Here is an 18,419-nt window from a genome sequence, read left to right on the forward strand (position 1 = left end):
GCAAACAAGAGGACATAACCTAAGATGGCAGCTGTGCATTGGCTTAAGTTGATTATCTGGGAAATCCAGGGCAAGTAATGGTGAGAGTTACCTTCCTCTCTCTCTCTCTCTCTCTCTCTCTCTCTCTCTCTCTCTCTCTCTCTCTCTCATTTCTTTAGTATATATATATATACTAAAGAAAATATCTAATATATTAGATATTTTCTTCATTTATGTTTCAAATGCTATCCTCTTTCCTAGTTTCCTCTCCTCTTAAAGGCAAGGTAAAGAAACAGGCTGAGTACACAGTAGGACAGCAGTCTTAAGGCTAAAGTGACTTCAAGGCGTTATTAACTGTGTGGTTCAGCAAATGTTCCAGTCTCTTAGAATGTAAGAGGTGTTTTTATAATAACGTACCACTACCCCTATGACTATGGGGGGCGGGGCAGATGAGTAGACCTTAATCCTGTGGGAACATTGGGACACAGCCAAAAACACTCATCTCCATAGAATCCTACCAGATGGTCCTGGGTAGGTAGGTAGTAGGTAAGGGACACACACACACACACACACCCCTCAAAAACTGTGTTAGAAGTCGTTGTTGTCTAACAGAGGTGGCCCACATTCCCATGGTGGTTCTACTATAGATCTACAAAGCATACTCTACACTCTGGACACTGGACGGACCATACCCACCCGCCTCCATTTTGTGTAGGAATAACTGAAAATATTGTTCAAAAGCTCTCTTTCATCTAACCAACTTAGAGACTGACGACAAGGGAGATTTGAAAGACATGGGTGTGCTTTTTCTGTAACCTCTGGGTCATTCCACTCTCGCCAATTCTGCACCAGGCAGGCTCTTTAGAGAATTTCCTGATATTGGTCATTTCCCACTGTTGTGTGACAAAATTTTTCCTGGGGGAGCTGCAACACACACATACTCACCCCAGGTAGGGAACCCACAACACACCAAAGTCCGACTTGGTGAGCCAATGAGTTTTGTTGAGGTTATTTACGGGATGTGGGTTGGGGGTTAGTTACAGAAATATGGGTGTGGGGTTACAGAAACAGAAATTACTCAAACATTTTGACATGACAGCTCACAAATCTGGGAACCTGGTGCATAGTGTGCATTATGAAGGCAGCACAAAAGGTTGAAGAGTGTCTTTCCAGGAGCCTCAGTTGTTCTAAACCTCGTCCATGCAGCTAGGCTGGCGTCTGTTTCTTCCAGGAAGCTGGTCTAGTCTCGGTCTTTTTTGCAGCTTGGCCTGTCTCAAAGTCTTTTTTGTAGCTCAGTTTTGCTTCATCTGAAAGGGACTTTCAGCTTTTATTGCTTACTCTGGCAGGGAGGGTGAATCTGGTCAGTTTCGGGGACTTCCAGATTTTGAGCTGTTTGCTTTCCTGATTAAGTAGCTTTCCTGCAGGATGGAATGTTTTAATCTTACAATGTTACACAATGGCCACTAATAAAAACATAAGATTTCATTCCCTCAGCAAATGCCTAATGAGTGGCTTGTTTTAAGCCTGTCGCTGTGCAGATGCGGGGACACAGAAGTACAACTCAGCTTCTGTCTGTAAGATGTCATAAGTGTGGTGATTAAGACATACAGCATGCTAAGAGAGCTTTGGGGACTTGCTGCAGGGAAGCAGATCTTCAATAGTGAGCGAAAGAAAGCCTTTGTGCCTCCTTGTTCAAGCATCGGTGAGTAGGCAGAAGGGACTGGGGGACAGAAAGAAACTTCCTACCCCAAATCCTTCAATCCCACATTGGAGCTGCTGGGAATTCAGGCACTCGGGCACTTTCTTATTCACCTACATACAGTGCTGGCCTGTGGCCACGGCCTGCAGAACAAATTGAACATGAGCAGCAGGCAACATCGTGAGCATGTGCTCCGGAAATCCCGCTGTGCATAAAGGATGGTTTTTAATTCGCTTGCACATTCCGGGGGGGGGGGGGAGAAGGTTTCCTACTTATAGATTAATCAAACATTCTGATAATAATGCTCTCTTGGCTCATTAATCAATGTGGAGATCTCACCTCTGTTTCTGCCTACACCTGTTTGGCTCCCTTCTCCCTGAATCACGTGCCCGGGACCCCAAGGCAAGCTCTACACGGAAAGACTCTGTGTCTCGCATTTATTTCATCTGCAGAAGGAAGGCAACAATACCTCACAGGGAAGTTGAGAGAATTAAGTTAGATAATGCGTAGCACAAGTAATTTAGAAAGTTTATTTCTTCCAACAAGCTCCAGGCTTTCCTGAGATACGGCAGCAAAGTCTTACGCTGCATTTCATAGAATAGTTAGGAATAATTATCGAATGCCTACAAGATCTCTCCAGGAGGAGATAAGCAGGCCCTTGAAAATGCACAGGGGCCGCTACGGAGGATGCTAGGCTAACAACCTAACTATAAAGGAAGCCCGGCAGCATTGCAATTATCTCCGAAACAAAGAGTCAGTCAAGTTTCCTGTAAAGGACTAGACAGGAGATATTTCAGGCTTTGCTTGCAAAGAAACCATGTCCAGAGAGCTGCAAAGATGGCTCCCTGAAGTCAGGGTACCTACTGTGCAAGAGGAATGACTCCTGTGTAAAAGTCACGCATAGCCAGAATTGGCGGGCAGAGACTTCACTGGCCAGCCATTTCTGCCATCAAGCTTCAGGTTCAGTAAGAGACCCTGTCTCAGGAAATAAGGTTGGAAAGCAACAGAGAAGACACCCTTGTGTATATATGAGCATACACACACACACACACACACATGCATGCATATAAACATATATGCCACACACATACCAAAAATCAAATGTTCATTATCCTTGAATAAATGTTGTAATAGAAAGGCTAACAGAGGTTGTTGTTGTTGTTGTTGTTTGTTTTTGTTTTGTTTTGTTTGTTTTACATTCTGAAATGTAAGAAATATTCCTAGCTCCAGGATTAAGCTTGGCCCAAGAGCCTGTACTTGGCTAACTTCTGTTCTGGAAAAATGCACCACTCTTCTGTGGTCTCTGCTTCAGCCACTGCATAGAGTCCCTGCCTCGGCTTTCCCGAATGACGGACTGTACCCTGGAACCCAAGTAAACCCTTCCCTTCAAAACTTGGTTTTGTTCATTTTATCACAGCAACAGAAAATCAAACTACAATACCTGTAGCCTTCCCCTAAAAAAATACAACACAATATTCTGTATCAAGAAAGAATACTCTATTATAGGCTAGGAAACAATCAAAATTAGGAATTTGGCATAAGGTATCTACAGAATGCTTATTGCTTTCTCAGCACCATAAAGACAAAAATTTCTAAACAGAATCACTGCATATCAGGGATTACCTTATATTAAGAGATCCTCAGATTAATCCGTCCTTTTCCACCAGAGCTGAAAGCTAATGGGTGCCCTACCTCATTGGAACACTTGGTTAGAAGCCCAGTGATTGGGCCACTGAGAAGGCCTCAGTCTATACTCCTGCATCCAGGGTCCTGTCAGGGTCCTGTCAATGCAGTTAATCATTAGAACACAGAATCACATTCTGAGAAGCCCTGGCCTTTGCTGGGTTTCTCGTGAGCCTAAATCTGTTACATTTAGTTCTTCCAGTCCCTGAGTTAATGGTTCTCACACATTTAAAATCTATAATCCGGGAATGGCTGAACTAAGTCTACTTTTTATGCCATACAGATGGTGGTAGTCAAATATTCTATTGCTTAAATATTCATGCATCGTGGATGAAAAAAAGTTCATAAGCATGATAGCCAATCTCCCTCTGAGGAGCTACAGCCCATTCCTCTCTGAGGAGCTATAGCCATCCCCCTCTGAGGAGCTATAGCCTATTCCCCTCTGAGGAGCTCTAGCCATTCCCCTCTGAGGAGCTATAGCCATCCCCATTTGAGGAGCTGTAGTCATCCCCCTCTGAGGAGCTATAGCCATCCCCTTCTGAGGAGCTATAGCCATCCCCCTCTGAGGAGCTATAGCCATCCCCCTCTGAGGAGCTATAGCCATCCCCCTCTGGGGAGCTATAGCCATCCCCCTCTGAGGAGCTATAGCCATCCCCCTCTGAGGAGCTATAGCCATCCCCCTCTGAGGAGCTATAGCCATCCCCTTCTGAGGAGCTATAGCCATCCCCCTCTGAGGAGCTATAGCCATCCCCCTCGGAGGAGCTATAGCCATCCCCCTCTGAGGAGCTATAGTCATCCCCCTCTGAGAAGTTATAGCCATCCCCCTCTGAGGAGCTATAGCCATTCCCCTCTGAGGAGCTATAGCCATTCCCCTCTGAGGAGCTATAGCCATCTCCCTCTGAGGAGCTATTGTCAGCTGATGTCGACTGGAAAACAGAGAGTCACTTTTCTTTAGTGATGTGGACCTCAGAGGTGAGCCATGTTCTAGGAGACGGCCCTATGCCCACACACAAACAGGCAGCATGACATGGACTCAGTGGGTATTAAAAGAGAGAGGGAGAGAGAGAGAGAGAGAGAGAGAGAGAGAGAGAGAGAGAGAACATGAAATTTATAGGGAAAGTTAAGGGTTAATGGAGAAGTTGGAGGGAATAGAATAGGGGTGATATGGGTCCAAACACATCATACACATGTGTGAATATTAAATATTTTATTTTAAAAAGCAAATCTTTATTATGTGTACACAAATATAGATGAAACCGCAATAAAGGAAAAAAAAGAGTCCATGAATTTAAGAGGGCGCAAGGTGTCAAGGATCTGGAGGAGGTAGTGGAAGGCAGAAATGATGTAATATTGTAACCTCAAAAACTATTATTGAGAAGATAAATGAATGATAATAGTTCTTAAATTAAAATAGAGAGTAAATAACTGTTCGTGCATCAGAAGCCTGAGCTGAGCCCCTAAATGCTTCAGATTCTTAGCCCCGTGCACAGCCACTTCCAAGGGCTCATATAGTGGCACTTGCCAGAGTCTTACTCATGCAGGACCTGTCACTACTAATCTCTGGTCACAAGTCGCTTACAGGACTTTCCCGTGGTTGGAATTGCTGTCACTTTCCGTAAGCATACACAGCGCAGAGCCCTAGAAGAAGCTGAAGTTCCTTGGGAAAGAACAATGGTACCCTAAAAAGAAGATTATACAAATTTTTGTGTGACTAGAAACCATTGGGTGGCAGCTCAGAACAAAATCCCACCGTGTAGCCCAGACTGGCCTCTAAGTCACAGCGATCCTACCTCGCTGCCTCTGGGTGCCGGGATCCTAGGCAAGCGTGCCACACTTCTGCTTTGTATATGGATAGTTATTCCTAACACATTCGTCCTGGAGGCTGAAGCTAGGGCTGTATCATTTACTAGAACCAGAGAGAAATCCAGGGCCAACCATAAAGGCCTCTTTACAGTTACACAGCAGGTAGCACCGCGCAGAGGAGTCCCCATGGGTATCGTAAGCCTAACCCTTGAATCATCACTCAGAACCGACTCACTCCTAAGGACTTGGCTCGAACACATTTTCATGCTCCCCTGTTCCTGCTTTGTTTTCATTACTTAAATTCTACTAGGAAGCAAGGCCTTGATGCTGGATTGTAGATCTCACATAAAACATCCGGGCTATTGAGTTTGTCAGCTCTCGAGGAAGGCAGAATAATTGAAGTCCATTTATAAAGCTTCCGTGTCTCAAGAGCTGCAATATCAACAGACAGCATCAACTGAAAAAGGAGAATTCTCCTGACGTTATATTCACTATGAACTTCCTATGCTTCTAAAAATCTGTCCTAAAATAAAAACAGGAAGCTTGAGTTGAGCGTCACTCAATACTATGACAGCAGAACAAAGCACCCGCTGTTCCAGCTCACTATAGAGAAGGCGCCTCACGCCCTGCATCAAGCTGGATTTCAGCGGAGCTAACACGCACTTGTGACCTCCACCCAATAAACAATTGGCAGAATTAAACACATATGTAAAACTAAAATAAAATGTCATGAGGAAGTTGGGTTTGTTTCAGAAATAAAAGGTTGCACATGAGAAAAATCAACCAATGCAATTCACTGTATTAGCAAATAAAGAGCAACAGCCACATATGGTCATCTCAGCTAATACAGAAAATAAAATGTTTGATGAAAAAAAAATAAAAATCTGGGACCGAAGAGATGGTTCCGTGGTTAAGAGCACTGGCTGCTCTTCCAGAGGTCCCGAGTTCAATTCCCAGAAACCACATGGTGATTCACAACCATCTATAATGGGATCTGATGCCCTCTTCTGGCATGCATGCAGATAGAATACTCACACACATAAAATAAATAAACCTTTAAAAAAAATCTATTAGAAAACCAGGTCTAGAACAGAGCTTCAATTGGTTTTTTTTCAAAGACTACTTTTGTTATTCTCTTCCAAAACCAAAAGTAATTATACCTGCTCCCACCACTTAGTAGTAAAGATTGGATTTCTCCCCTACAATCACAAATAATGGTGCCTTCTCTCCATTTCTTTTTCAACATCTTAGGAGGTATGGCTAGGGAAAGGAAGGGGGAAAAGGAAGAATAAAGGAAAAGCACACAGACTAGAAAAAAATAAAGAAAGATAAAGATGAAAACACAGCATCAAGGAGGGCTCTGAATCTGTCACACACATGAGCTTCCTGAGTGGGGAGGGTCCCACCACTCTAGACCGGCCTCAAACTCACTATAGAGCTGAAGTGACCTGGAATCCCTTCTTCTTCCACTCACCTTCCCACATCAAACTGAAAACAACACACATTCCAAGAAGAAGAAGGAGGAGGAGGAGGAGGAGGAGGAGGAGGAAGAGGAGGAGGAAGAGGAAGAGGAAGAGGAAGAAGAAGAAGAAGAAGAAGAAGAAGAAGAAGAAGAAGAAGAAGAAGAAGAAGAAGAAGAAGAAGAAGAAGAAGAAGAGGAAGAAGAAGAAGAAGAAGAAGAAGAAACAAAAGTCCATGGTCCTCCAGGCTAAGGAAGTGGCTCAGTCAGTAAATGTGAGCATGATGAACCTGAGTCCCGATCTATGACACCCACACATAAGCTGGGTATGATCACATGCTGGGCAACCACAGAGCTTTGAAGGTGGAGATAGGTGGATCCCCAGAGATTACTGGCAGCCAGCCTAGCCAATCAATGAGCTTTCAATGCACTGAGTGGCCCTGTCTCAAAAGAGAAGGTAGAAATCAATACTGAAAGACTTAACATCAACCTCTGACCTCCACATGAACGTAACGCATGTTCACATGCACCCATACCTGCACACACACGTATGCTTACAAATACATGAAAGCTACACGCGCGCGCACACACACACACACACACACACACACACACACACACACACTGTGCCTCTACATACAACACAAACTGAAGCATTATGCTTAGGGAGCGAAACCCACACCAAAGACTCCCTATACCATGACTCCATTCATATGAAACTGTAGGAAAGACAAAGCTAATCTGTGATGTGTACCAATGGTCCCCTGGGTCTGGGTTTGGGAGGACGGGTGATAAGTCACATGGGGGTTATCCAAGAAGACAAAGACATGCTGTCTCCATTTTTGTAATTCTTCTCTAAGAGTTTCACACAGGCACGCAATAAAACACGATCACATTCCTCGCCCGTTTCTCCTCTCCAACTCCCCTCTGGCCTCCAGCATACCCTCTCCTAACTTACCGTTTTTTTGATAATCCACTAAATGTTACCCGTGTCACTTTCAGGAGACAGACAGACATTCTCTCCACTCTCCCTCCTTTCCAGCTCTTACTGTCTTGCTGTCTCCTCTGCTGTGACGTTCCCTGAGTCTTGGTAAAGGCTCCCATTTGGTGCAGAGTACTTGAGCAGTGGACCCCTTATTCTCAGTGTTGGACCAATTACACATCACCACACTTACTGCTGTTCACTGCAAAAAGAACTTTCTCTAAACAGGGCTGAGATAAAGCTAGGTCTATACATAAATGCACAAATAAATAAATCTATGTAGAAATGTAGAAATGCAAGTATTTTGAAGGCGCTTTGAGAGCATGACCACTTAGGAAAATTGCAATGTCGTGTTCTATGGGTCCATGACCTCCCAGCCATGGGCTTCTGACCAGGATTACAGTCCCAACATGAAATTCCCTCTGCGAAGCAGGTCTCAGATTCCATCAGGAAGCAGTTGGTTACCCTCTAAGACTCATGCTGCTATTACCCTAGTGCATGCATCTTACCTAGCAGGGCATGCCACAATTATGCCAGATAGTACATCTCACCTTTGTAGCTTTCAGAGTCTGTTACTGGATAAAACCACTGACATCTTTCTGCCCTCACCAGCCTGCTGAGTACCTTCCAGCATGATGAAACCCAGCCAGGATGGAGGACGTTTCCTGGTCAGTTTGAGAATGGTTTCTCTACGTCCTACAGGCAAAGCGTGTGGTGTCTTACACATAATTATGGTAGGTAACCAAGGGCAATGCACCAGGCTGTGTTGTTTGGGGAACTCTGGGCTCTCCCTGACCAATAATTTTGGGGGATATTCCATACCTTTTTGCTGTTTCCGTTGTGAATACATCTTTCAGAATTCACGGAAACATGCTACTGTTTGGTTAGATGATTAACTGATTAATTTGGGGGGGGGGGGAGGGATGTTGACCTCTGTCATATCTGATACATTGTAACCACATTAGATTTACTGTTTATTAATATTGTATTCTAGAATCTATACTCTGAATTTTAAAAGAATTTCATTTCATTTACCTCCAAAACCAATGGCTAGGGATTATTCCTAGCCCCACTTTACAGATGAGGAAATTAAGACTCGGAGGTTTGGACGGTTAATATGTAGTATAATTGGCTTTAAAAGTCAGACCCATCTGTCTTCAAACTAGCCCGATGCTCTCAGCATTGCACTGTGCCTTCTCCAGGGGAGGAAGCCATTATGCCTCTAATACAATGAAATACTCCTAACAAGATGCCAGCAAAGGGAGAAATAAGTGGATTTGTCACTTGGGCAGAATGGGAACATGATAATAAATCATCAGGCTTTTCAGGAGCCACTAATGTCAACAGACCATCAAATCCAAACTGATGGAGCAGCAAATGTAATTATTGAACCAGGACAATTCCAGTTTAAGATACTGATTAATCTCAAAGATACAAAGGTCCTTGTTATTATTCACTTGTGAAGAGAAATTAACTTACAAAGAAGATTAGGCATTGGCAGAGAGTAAAAAAAAAAAAAAAAATCCATGGCCTGCTTATTCTCGCACTTGTCTTATTACCACAATGCCTGTGCTCTCTGCCAACATTTTACAAGTGAATTCTTATACACGTTCAATCTCATATTGAGTGGATTCGGCAACAGAGCACAATGAAATAGAAACAACCTAATTAATTCTAGAAAAGCAAGTGCAAGCTCAAATATGAAAAACTAAAAGAGGCAGTACCATAAATAAATAAATAAATAAATAAATAAATACTTGTAAATACTGAAGATGCAGAGAAGAGAGGGTATTGTAGAAAAATCTTATCTAAGAATAAAACAATTAAAATGAATAGTAATTAGTAAATGCAATTCAACAAAATATATAAGATTATCAAATAGGATTAAACAAAGATAGACTAGAGGTATAACTCAGTGGTAAAGCACTTGGCTGGAATGTATAAAGTTCTAAGTTAAAGCCCTAACAGCAGGCTAACCCATTCCTGGTGCTTAGATTTTTATTTGCTAGCCTGGGGTACTATGTGAGCTATCCCTCTTTGTTGTAGGATAACTCCATAAAACCTCTTTTTATATACATATAAATGTATGCCTTGTGAATCTTCTATAGTGCCAGGATTCCATACAGCCTTTTCAAAGAAATGAGTGCTCTTTAAGGGTGACCCTGAGTAGGTCAACCATGCACCAATCATGACTTCATACCTATGGGCAGCTAAGCAGAACAAACTGGACTTGGTGGGGAAGAGAAAGAGAGAGGAAGTTGGGAGAGAAGGAATTGGAAAGGAGGGGGTGCATATGACCAACACACAGTATTTGCATGTATGACATTCTCAAAGAATAGCAAAAATTAAAGGTGCTTGTCACCAAGCCTATTGACCTAAGATCAACACCTGAAATATGTGTGGAAGAGGAAAGAAACTGCAGAGTGTAATTCCTACTATCCTGCTTTAAGCTCTGCAAGGACTGCTCTATCAGCCCCAGGCTCCCTCAGGCTCCCTCAGATAAAACTCACACACACACACACACACACACACACACACACACACGCTTATCTTTGATATGCTTTAACTCAATGGTCATGCTCTTCTAAGCCTCCCTTGGCTATCACAACCTTTTCACTCCCGGCTTGGCACCCTAAATCTGCCCTCAGCTTAGTTGTGTTTCTAACCTCCTACCTGCTACCCCAGGCCCAGTTGGGGAAGTGGTCAAGGGCTACCCCGCCAGAGATCTCACATGGCTGGTGGCTCTTTCTCCCTCCGAAGCATGGTGAATCTTTCTCTCCTCTCTGGCACCTGCTAGCCTGCCTGCAGGAAACTGGAAGTCCTCCTTATTTCACCCAGCTCATTGGCCGCTAATATCTTTATTGATCAATCAAGAACCAGCTGGAGAACATGACCTTCAGTGTTCACATGCAGATTCTCGATCAAAGCATCAGAACTACCTGCTACAAGAAACAGTTCCCAAGAGCTGTCCTTTGACCTCCACAAGCACATCATCACATATGCATGTGTGCATGCACACACATACACACACAAAACCAGCATGACAAGATACACCAACAGAGGTAGCATGAATGTTGGAGAGATAACAAAACACCTCCTGATTATAAGAGCTACTCCAGGAGGAAGCACATGTCTTGTGCTATAAATCTGGTCAAGAGCCCATGGCTGGGGAGCTCATAGGCCCCAGTGTGAACAAGCCTCTGTTACTTTGCTAAGTAGACATACAGTCAAACTGCTCCCTCAAGTCTTATCTCTGTACTGTGGATTAGCTAGCTCTCATCTGAAAGGCTTCCTTATCCCGTAGATGGCAGTTAATGAAGAAGCTCAGAGTTGGCCAAAGTTGCACAAAACATGTGACAACCGAGTGCTCAGACACAAATGGGACATCTGTATCTTAACCCAAGGCCCAGCGAACATCTCAGCAGAGGGGGAAGAGAGATTATAAGAGGTTGTTAAGGAGTGGAGTGACACTGTCTCCTGGACAAGACCCCTGCACTCAGGAACCCATAGCACTGACCACCTGCACAGGGCAAGCCAGCCAGGGCAAGCCTGCCAGTCCCAGAATGAAGTGGTCAGGGGCTCAGGAGCTCCTACCCCTGGCTCAGGAGCTCTAATTAAGACCTTGATTAAATATCCTGAACTAAGACAAAGAAGTAAAGGGCACTGACATAGTGTTCATACCTATTCACGGGGCCTTTTCTAATTTAATGTTTTGTATGGATGTATACATGAGTGATGATCAACATGAATTGTAGTGAGGTTTTTGTTAAATCAAGATGACATGAAGTTGGGAGGAGGTGGGGATGAGGGATAGATCCTTAAGGAGTTAGGGGGAGGGGTGGGTGGATATGATTAAAATACATATTATGCATGTATTCAATTTTCAGAGAATTAATGAAAATACCTTTTAAATGGGATTAAAGCTGATTATGCAATATCAGACCTAGGGAACAAGAGTATCCCTGGCCTTTTAAGTAAGTTCCAAGCCAACTTGACAGTGCCTGAGGAAGAAGAGTTCACACACATGTGCACAAACACACACATGCACCTGCATACATGCACACACACAAATCCATTGTATATGAAAACTATAAAGCCTCTATGGAAAGGGGGAAATCGCTAAATTAAAAAGCAAAAAAAATAAACAAAAGAGCAATAGCTTACTATAAGTTGGAAATTTCTCCAAATTAAGAAGTTAAAATGTATAGACCGTTAGCATTTGGTTTATGTAATAGATAAATGAGTACTCTATAACTTACAATGTTTATGTACAACTAGGGTGTTGTATCATTTATGCTAATTGTTAGCAATTATGCTATTACAGCCTAATCCACCAAAGAAAATACAACCAACAAACACTGGGATGTGTTCCCATGGAAATGAAAGAAATGCAAAATAAAACAGAGTGAATAAGGAAGTCTTGTGATGACAGAACTGGAGAACGCCTTTCTGCATGGCGGCATCCCATCCACGTATTATGAGTGTGCCCCACTCATTCATTCAACCAGAGAACTTTAAGATGTTCGAAAATGCCTTAAGTTCGTTCACAGCCTTTGATCCAGAGACCCCCCACTCTGCTTCACTTTAAGACGTGCATAAAGGCAAAGCTTTATGTGGGATGACACTCAGTGACGTGTGGTTTGTTAACAGCAAAACTGGAAGAAAATTCTAAAATGTTCAGTAATAATGAAAACCCTCAAAATAAGCTGCGGCTATGCCAACTGAATGGAATAGAAGTATTTAGAAATAAGTACTTAGAATCAAATAAGTATTTAGGACAAAATCGTTAGGCACATTAGTGTCTGGGAAGTAAAAACATACAAAGCATTTTCATTACGCACTTGATGAACTTCGAGAGGGCTGAATGGGCTGCTAGCTTCACGATTGTGATGAGAAAGAAGATATAAAAGCATTTCCATTTTGAAGGGGGGGGAGGTTAAAACACCAGTTAGGAGGCCCGTGCCAGTGGGAGAGTGAGCAGGCTGTCCTTGGGTGGGGGAATAATCTGAATAAAATAACCCAGGCAGCAACGGTGGGTGTGATCATACAGGCTGCAGAGAGCTTTCTGTTCTTTCTGTAAATTACATTTATTGAACTCAGCGAACGTTTATCCAGATCTTAAATTAATGATCCTGAGACAGGACAAGGATGTGAAAGGGGCTGTCGTGGAACTCATCAAAGTGTGCGGATATATCGTTATATGATGCCTTGCGTTTATTCTCTGAGATTTCAAACGTGGGTATTATGTGTTTGATCGTATTCGTGCCTCACTTCCACTTCCCCCAGGACACGCCCCCATACATCCTGTCCCCTGCTTTTAAAAAAAAGAGTTCACTGAACCCAACCAGTGCTGCTCATATGCACGTGGATAAAGGGCTAGCCTCGGGATCACGGACAATCCATCATGGCTATGCACCAAAGAAAAACGACTCCCCCTCTCCTAGTAGACATGAACTGCCAATAACTCCCCATCTAGGGGTGAGTGCCTGCGGGCCCTTCCTTCCCTGGACAGCTGACTGACTTGAACTTGTGCAGGCAAGCACAACTGTTGTGGGTCCGTGAGCACCCACGTTTCAGGGCTGGAAAGCAGCATGACACAGTGCCCTCCCTCTCCATCCTCTGGCCCTCACATTCTTTCTGCTCCCCCTTCCTTTGTGTCCCCTGAATTGGATCAGTTTTAGGGGGGGGCTCTGCATTAACCAATGCCCACTGCAAAAAGAAGCTCTTCTGACCGGAGTCGGCATCGGTACAAAGGGTTGGACTAAACCGCTGGCACAGTTGCATGGAATTAAACCAGGAAGCTCTCAGATCCCTCTGGCTCTGGCAGGGGGCATGTGGTACTGTGGAGGAGGGGAAGAGGGCGGGAACCCTTGATCTCCACAGCCCGGGTGTTCCTAGAGTTCTGGGGTGGGGGTAGAAGAGGTTTCCTGCTGGCGACCCCTCAGTTCCCTGGTTCCCTCTGGCTTCTGCTGTCCGTCCTTGAGGCCTCTCCTGGTCCCTGTGCAGGTCCAGTGCAGGTGTGACCACCTCTCCCACGAAGCTTCCGGTGCTCTCTTCTCCGATTCCTCTTCCAGTATTCTAAATGATCGGTCTTTGCCTTGAAGAGTTCTCAGGGAGATCTGTGTCATACATCACAAACCTTTCTGCCAGGAGTTCGCTATTGTGCGTGCTTTTGTTTACAAAATGGTAAAGTCCATTTTCAAGCCTGAAGAAGAAAATATGTTGATTACCATTCAGTGATTTCAGGTTCTAATAACAACTTCCAAATATCAAATATGAGAAAAAGAGAAGTAGAAATGTCTTTTCTCTCTCAGATCTCTAGATTGCAAAACCTGTCTTACGACAGTGAACATTTCTCAATGATATAAAGCTACATTTAGAAAATATTTTCTTTTTTTTTTTTTGACAGCAGAACCAACCAGATATAATTTATTAAAATAAGTTCATTACAATGTTACCTGTTTTTAAATGTTGTAAATATATTCAAAACTGTTCCAGTGTTGTAATATTGTGAACATTGTCTTAGGAAATTACAAAGTACAATAACTGTGTTGGCAAAACTATGAAATAGCTTCATTCATCTTTCAAATATAAAAATATATTGTTTTATGCAACACTGAGCAGTTTTAAGGCCAGAACACTTCAAAGAGAGTTGGAGGTACACATACTTTGGAAACTGTTTGTTAAGAATATTAACATAAATAAATATTAAAACTGTTCATATTGTTCAAACCAAGCCAAACATACTAATTTATATCTTTTTAAACAGTGTTCTCAGGGAATTTTCTTCAGAAGTCACACCATTTTTCAAGTATGAAGAACAAATGTGCTCGGTGACCATGGAAACATAAACATGCATTTATAGTATTGTACAGGATTTGGACTTTCCCTCCATATTTGGTGTTGTCGTATCCTGAAGATTTTGACCCATGTGGTTCTGGTTGGCATCTTTCTTATCACTTTGTAAGTCTATTTGATCTCCTATTGGCTTTATCTCTGGGAGTGGATCATTAGTATTCTGCATCAGTTTCTGACTTTTTTAGCTTTCCTTATGTCTTTACTTGTTGGGTCATTACCTCCCAGAATTTCTGAAGAGCTGCTCTTTACACGATCATACATGTGCCCTTTTGGATTTTCATTGTACTCACGAAGGGTCCGTTGCATAAGGCTGCCACTGTCTTCCTCTTTAAGGACTTCAGCTAGCTTCTCATCAGCAATATCAATAGTTTCTGAGCCTTCTGTTTCAGGTATACTTCCTTCTTCTACAATCTCTTTCTTTCCTTCCTTCCTTTCTTCTTCTACAGTGTCTTCTACATTCAGGATATTAATTTTCTCATCCATGTCCCCTTCTTCTGGTTTCACAATTTCTGAAAGTTGAGGAGCCTGTTGTTTTTGAATTGGTGAAAAATCTAATAATCTCTCATTGGAACTCGTAGTCATCATATGTGTAATATTTAAGATATTATTAGTTTCACCAAAGTTTTCTGAATCCACTGCTGAAGAATTTTCTGTCTCTGTGTCTTTATTCATTTTATCTTCAAAATAATCTGAGTCCAGCAGCTCCGTGGAGTCAGAAGGGCTTTTCTCTGGGTAGTTATTCACAGACAAATGGAAGGGGAGTGAACTGGGGGAAAAATAAGCTGAAGTGGAGGCAGAAGTCCCCTCTAATGGAGGCAGTGTTCCCACCATTGAAGCAGAGCATGGGGGTCTCTCCCGCTCTCTTCACCGCCGACGTGCTGATAAAGATCTACTCAGTGAACTTCCTGGGGAGAGGTCATAGATGGAAAAAGAACCTGTACTTATATAAGGCTCATATACTTCTTCAAATTTAGATTCATCTGTTGTACAAAGTCGTGGAGTGGCAGAAACTAGCATGTGACATCCACCACAGGCAATCAATTGAACTGCAAATCTCAAAAAGTTGGAGCACAAGGTAGGAAAGAACTGATTGGTGAAATTCTCCATTCCAAGTCCTAACTTTCCATGCTGGCCATCTCCAAAAGTATACAGAAGGCCTAGTTCTGTCATCAAAGCTGTATGGTTTTCTCCACAGGAAATATGACTTATTTTCTGATCCTTAATACGCTCAATAATTTTGGGTTCTGATGTTTCAAAGAGAAAAGTGCCAAGGCCCAGTTGTCCAAACTGCCCCAGCCCAAAGGCATACACAACTCTCTCTGTGAGAACCACAGTGTGCCCTCCACCATAGGCCACTTGAATCACCGTCTCAGGAATGCTCAGCACACGCTGGGGTGATCTGTGATTGATCAGCCGCTGATTGGGAAGGCCCAACTTTCCATTCTCGGGTTCTCCAAACATGTAGAGCTCCCCGTCCATTGTTACAAAAGCTGAATGGTAATATCCACAAGAGATCCAGGAAATTGGCTTTCCAACATTCACTTCATGAGGGATACATACATTACTTTTATCTTTTAGACCAATCTGCCCTTCAGAATTGTCACCCCACATAAAAAGTTTTCCATCCTCAGTTAGAGCAGCTGATGTATTGGCGCCAGCAGAGAGCTGTTTAATGGTATCCCTAGGTGTAAAGAAGCCAATTTGATGAAAGGTGTCTCTGTCATCAGTGTCACCAAGCCCCAATTGGCCTTCATTATTTCCACCAGCTGCATATATGCCACCAGTATCTGTTGAAACTAAGGTATGGTTCCTTCCACAGGCAGCAAGTTTCACCTTTTCAGGCTTAAGAGCTTTGATACATGTTGGCTTGCTGATAGTGGATTTTGATCCTAATCCTAACTGACCCCAGTTGTTACTGCCGAACATGTACAGTTTATTATTTCCTGTAACAATAGCAGTATGTTCATCTCCACATGAAAGACATATGGGTATGTCATTTTTAAACCAGAATTTGCTCGGAATATTTTCGGCAAATTTAGTTTTTCCAAACGTAAACACAGCACCTGTATCGGGCACCAGTGACTCAGGTTCCGCCATGCCGAAGCCTGCGAACAGAATCTGTGCCTGCTTCGGAAAGACAGCAGGGGAGACTCGATTGGGCCTAAGGTACTGTCCTACCCCCTGGGACCCCCATCGCGACCCTCTTGGCATCGACCACTACTGTAGAAAATATTTTCTATTATCCTCTGTTAACTAAAAATGAGTGTAGGTGTCCAGAGTGTGTTTTTTTCCTAAGACAGGGCTATTTTGTGTAGCTGTCTAGCCCTAGCTGACCTAGAACTCACTCTTAGACCAGGCTGGCCTGGAACTCACAGCAAGCTTGCCTCTGCCTCCCAAGGGCTGGGATTAAAGGCATTCACCACCACTGTTCAGCCTCCTGAATGTATTTTTAAGAACAGAAGATTATCGGGACCCTGACAATTTCTTACTTTCTTCTTCAGTTTAGTGAGTTTGCTGTATTAAGTGTACTTCCAGTACTTAAGTGCCCAGCGTGTCCTAAGTGCTACACAAAGCTCAGTATTCTCTTGAATAATTTGACAAGCATTTCTCAGCAGCTACCATGTGTCTGCCATGATGCTACACGGTTCCCTAAGGCTGAAGAGGCAGGGTGTGGAGACCCACCCTGTCACCCCTGTAGCCTCAGACACCCAGCGGGCTGAGGCAACACGATCACTTGGGCTTATGCATCCAAGGCCAGCCGAGACAAGACTGTGGCACTATCTCCAAAACAGAAAATTAGAATGAACTGGAGAACATTTCTGTTTTGCTTTAGCATGCTCCAGGGCTCTCATCAAATCAAGAAAAAAATAGAAGCAGAGGCACACTGTTGAAGAGAACAGAGAAGTAACGCTTCCTTTGTGTCTGCAGAAAAGAGCAGAGTCTCTGTGGGTTGGTAACTGGTCACAGTAGGGACATAGTGACAGCATGAAACAGAAACACAAAAGCCGAGGGGGTAGCAAGAACAGCAACGTCCTCAAAAATGATATGGGGGTCACACTAGCTGAAATATGGGGGTGGCACGATGATGGTGATGTGTCTGCATAGGCACCCCTTACGTCACCTCCTGGTCTCCTAAGGCCTCAGTGATGCATGCTGCTGGCAGAGTGACAGGCAGCACACAGAAGGAACAGGGCTTTCTCCGAGACTCACGGAGGAAGGGGGTGTGAATGGTCACTGTGAACAGCTACACAGAACCAACAGCAACTCTGCTAATGAAGACTACACTGAGTGTCACGAAGGAGCAGGCACGCACACCATAGTCAGATTCCATTTCTGAAAAGATGGAATTCCAGAGTCAAATTCAACATACCCACCACTGTCTAAAATAGTCACCACTGCTCTTCTCCCCCTTCCTAAAAATTCTCCTCTTTTGTAAAGTGGGTAAAATGTACTTAATTGATTAATAAAAAGTGAACCGTCAGCACCACGGGAGGCAGATTTGTGGTTTGTCAGATTTGAAAACCGAACTCTAAACACTGCTATAGGAATTCTTAATCGGTTCTATTGGCTTCCTGCTTCCTCGACTTCTTTGCATGTTGCTGAGGGGTCCGTTTAGACGGAATATAAATATATAAAACTTTATATTTATATATAAATATAGTTTATAAGACCATGATTTGGTAGGAGTTTAGTACATGAATTTTTCCACTGTATCATCTGGTGAGGCTGGGTCAGCATCCCACAGGCAGCTTGGAAAGTGAGGGAGGCTGGGAGCCTTCAGGGGTCTTTCTACACCAACATCAATGGAACAGGGAACTAAGCTCTATGACTCCTCGGGCAGATTTCTGAAACAAGAGCATTGCATTTTCTCTAGGTAATATTATGAGTAAAACAGAGATCATTATTAATCCTGCCTTTTAAAGAAGAAAGGGAGGGAGGGAGGGAGGGAGGGAGGG

The 18,419-nt window shown here is 43.4% G+C and overlaps 1 pseudogene; it reads right to left on the reverse strand.

The window, feature by feature from the left end:
• Positions 1–14,052: 14,052 nt before the first annotated feature.
• On the reverse strand, positions 14,053–16,674 carry LOC110330691 (annotated as a pseudogene).
• Positions 16,675–18,419: the final 1,745 nt, after the last annotated feature.

This window comes from Mus pahari, chromosome 13 (genome assembly GCF_900095145.1).
Source record: "Mus pahari chromosome 13, PAHARI_EIJ_v1.1, whole genome shotgun sequence".
Lineage (NCBI taxonomy): Eukaryota > Metazoa > Chordata > Mammalia > Rodentia > Muridae > Mus > Mus pahari.